The following is a 3,610-nucleotide window of genomic DNA, read 5'->3' as shown; positions in this document are numbered from 1 at the left end:
AAGATAGTAGAACAAGATAATAAAAAGAATATAGAGAGGGGATAGAGAGAAGCAATATAGACAGATATAAAGACGATAGAGAGAGATAATAGGAAGAAACGGTACATAAAGACAATATACAGAGACTATAGAGAGAAGTAATATTATAGAGAGACAATAGAGAGAAGTAATATTATAGAGAGATGATAGAGAGAAGTAATATTATAGAGAGACGATAGAGGGAACTAATACTATACAGAGACAATAGAGAGAAGTAATATCTATAGATGGACGATAGAGGAAGGCAATATAAAGGGACGGGAAAGAAATAATATACAGAGACGATAGAGAGAAAAACGATAGAAAGAAACAACCTAGAGAGACGTTAGAGGAAAACAATAGACAGTGACAGTATAGAGAGACGATGGATAGAGACGATATAGGGTAACAATATAGGAAGACAATAGAGTGAGAGACAAATGGGTAGATAGATAGATAAATAGATAGATAGATAGAGAGGGAGAGAGAGAAAGAGGGAGAATAGAGACAGTAGAGAGACTATAGGTTACAATAGTCGACAAACGTACACTATAGAGCAATGATAAAGGGACAGAGTCAGCAAACAGGAAAACAATAGAAAAAAAACGATATCTACAAAATATACAAAATAGATGTATATATACAAAATAGAACCAAAAACGACACGGTAGAGAAAACCAGAATAAAAAGACGATAGAGAGAGAGAGAGAGAGAGTGACATTACAAAATGCCAAGGAAAAAAAACGCGAAAGAGAGAAAGAGAGGGACAAAGAGTAGAAAAAACCATCCAAGAAAATTAAACAATTACGATATAAACAATAACAATAAAAACTCACGCGATAAAAAGACAACAGAGAGAAAAGGACGAAAAAAGGAATACAATAAACAGTACAAAATAACAAAAACTGAACAACAAGAAGGCGGTCAAATAAATTCCAAAAACGAAATAAAAATAAAAAAGCAAAAACGAGTCATCGATATAGAACAGTTACGGGGGGAGGGGGGGGGGGGGGGGGGGGGGGGGGGGGGGGGGTAATGGGAGAAGCGAGAGTGGACAAGAGATATCGAACAGAATCAGGCAATCTCTGACCCGATTCCCGACCCCCGAGTAAAACTAATGGCGATTTGTAATTGGAATCAGCCGCGCGGCTTACTTCGAATTAGTTGCGCGCGCGGGCCGTGTCGCGCTGCATTGGGGCGCGCGCACGTACGACTCCATACACGGAACACCCGCGATTGGACGCGCGTAGGCCTGCTCCTTCCGATCTGTCCCGCTTAGGGTCCGGTAGATCGCGGTGGATCTCACTTCGCCCCCGACAGCCTCCCAGCTATTAAATGGGATTCGACTGTCGAAACCGGTGCGCCGAGCGCCGGCCAGATTGATCGGCACCCTCTCGCGAGGGACGCGTTCTCCGCGGCCGTTTGATCTACGAGAGGTACTCGCGCCGCTTCGCTGCCTTCGCGCACGCGCGCGCGCGATCCACTCATTGCGAGCGGAATTGTCAACATCTGCTCGATTTGAATCCCTTGGACGATTTCAATATAGTGCGGCATATATTGTTGCAATATGTTTTTGTACAATTAGTTTGGGACGAATGTTTATGCGATAAATATTTATTTATTATAGTAAGTGATGCGTTGTGTTAAATGATAATTATAATATGATATGACAAATATTATATTTTATTGTGTGATGAATGTTCATTTATTATATCCTAAATATTATACTATGTGATGTCATAAATGTTCATTTGTTATATTATAAATATTATATTGTGTTATATGATATTACTGTACTATATGATAAATATTTATTTATTATATAATGAATACTTATTTGTCATATCATAAATAGTTACTTATTACACCATAAATATTTATTCGTTACATTGCAATTATTTACCGCATCATAAATACCCATTCATTAAATCCTAAATATTTAAATAACATTTACAATAACCTACAATTTTATTATCAAACACAATAGTTAAGAACGCAAATGTTAACAACGTTGACACAATTCTAAGCCTCGATTAAATAGTACACAAAACTTGGTCTAAAAACAAAATAAAATTAACAAAGATAGTAATTGTAAAATAACGAATACAATTAAACAATTACCAATTTCCTATTATATCCTTCGTTCGACAATTGTTCCTCCGCAGTGGATTGACCCACTCGGGGTGAAACAATAATTTTCCCGCGATTTACTGGAGTACCCGGCCGTCAACCGAATCGCAACGATCGCTTTCTGTAAACACACACGCAGCAACGATTTTCCGTAGTGAGTCACACGGGTGACCCCGGCCGGTGAACTCACCGCAGCGCCACGCACCTCCGCGCGTCACGGCTCTCTTATCGTTTAGAAGATTGTGACTAAGACGGTGGGCAACACAATGGTGCAAACGTGCGCTGTGGAAAAAACAGTGCACGCGATCGGCGCACGAGGCACACAGGTCGGTTACGGCCGTTTCAATCCCCCTCCCCTGAGATCGACGGAATTCTCGGCCGATTTCGACGGTGCAACTCGCTCGTCCGAATCTCGTTCATCCCGGAACTCGATTATCCAGACTATGGTTGTTCGAGCTTCGTTTATTCGGATAAGCGACATCCGAACCTCGTTTAACCGGATTACAAAGCTATTATTTGATTATAAGCTAGTTATTTAGTTATATGTCAATTACTTGATTATAATTCAATTATTTTATTATAAATTAATTATTTTAATATAATTAAATTATTTGATTATAAATTAATTATTCGATTATAAATTAAATCAGAAGCTTCTCTATGGAATTTGTCGAACATAACCTCAGTTATCCGAATCTTGGAGCAATATTGATTGTGATTAAATGATTTTATTAAATTTAGAATTACTATACATAATATACTTGGCGCAGAGGCCATGCTAATCTTCTCTGTATCGTTCCAATTTTCGTATGTGTTATTATATAATTAATAATAAAATATAAGATATAATTAATTTTAGTGTATGTTAAATTTAGGATTACTATACATAATATACTCTACATTTGAGCCGTTCAGTGCACACATCGACTAACTCCATAAAACAAAAAGTCGAGAAACGCGATTAAATGATGTACATTGTTTTTTAAAATTCCTGTTATAACATAGATTCACATATATAATGTAGAATGCATAAATACAGATATAGCTTTCATTTAACGATGTATAAAATTAACAAGAAAGAATAGCCAAAAAATAATCGTCGGTAATGTTACAGTTTTTATGTGACTGGTGGAGTTAATCAATTTGGCAACTGAAAAAAGCAGTAAAATTAAATTCGGTCTATAAATTTTTAAGTTTTTCATTACAGAAAAAGTTAGTTATTATATATTTTTATTACAGCTTTTCCATAAAAATGAATGTTGACAGTTCTGTTATAATATATTATTTGTGATTAATTCATCAGGAATATTACTGTGGCGACCCTGATTTTAACGGGAAAATTTTTTTTACCTGAAAAAATTCTATAACATCCGGCTTGATGTCCAAAATAAGCCATATTTTTTTCAAAATTTTAGGAAGCCGCTAAAGGTGGAAAAATGCCGGAAAACCGCGAAATCTAATT

General features: G+C 36.5%; 1 protein-coding gene and 1 non-coding gene across 2 annotated transcripts in view; both read right to left on the bottom strand.

Annotated features, from left to right (window-relative positions):
• The window catches only part of Tet (tet methylcytosine dioxygenase-like), a 220,543-nt gene that overhangs the window by 139,158 nt on the left and 77,775 nt on the right, over positions 1 to 3,610 (bottom strand). The window lies entirely within an intron of this gene.
• On the bottom strand, positions 2,880 to 2,981 carry LOC144477405 (U6 spliceosomal RNA). The gene has a single exon (XR_013495191.1). It is a non-coding gene; the product is annotated as a U6 spliceosomal RNA (small nuclear RNA).

Source organism: Augochlora pura, chromosome 11 (genome assembly GCF_028453695.1).
Source record: "Augochlora pura isolate Apur16 chromosome 11, APUR_v2.2.1, whole genome shotgun sequence".
Taxonomy (NCBI): domain Eukaryota; kingdom Metazoa; phylum Arthropoda; class Insecta; order Hymenoptera; family Halictidae; genus Augochlora; species Augochlora pura.
Note: the sequence above shows the minus strand (reverse complement) of the source record. Positions and strands in the feature narration are given on the sequence as shown.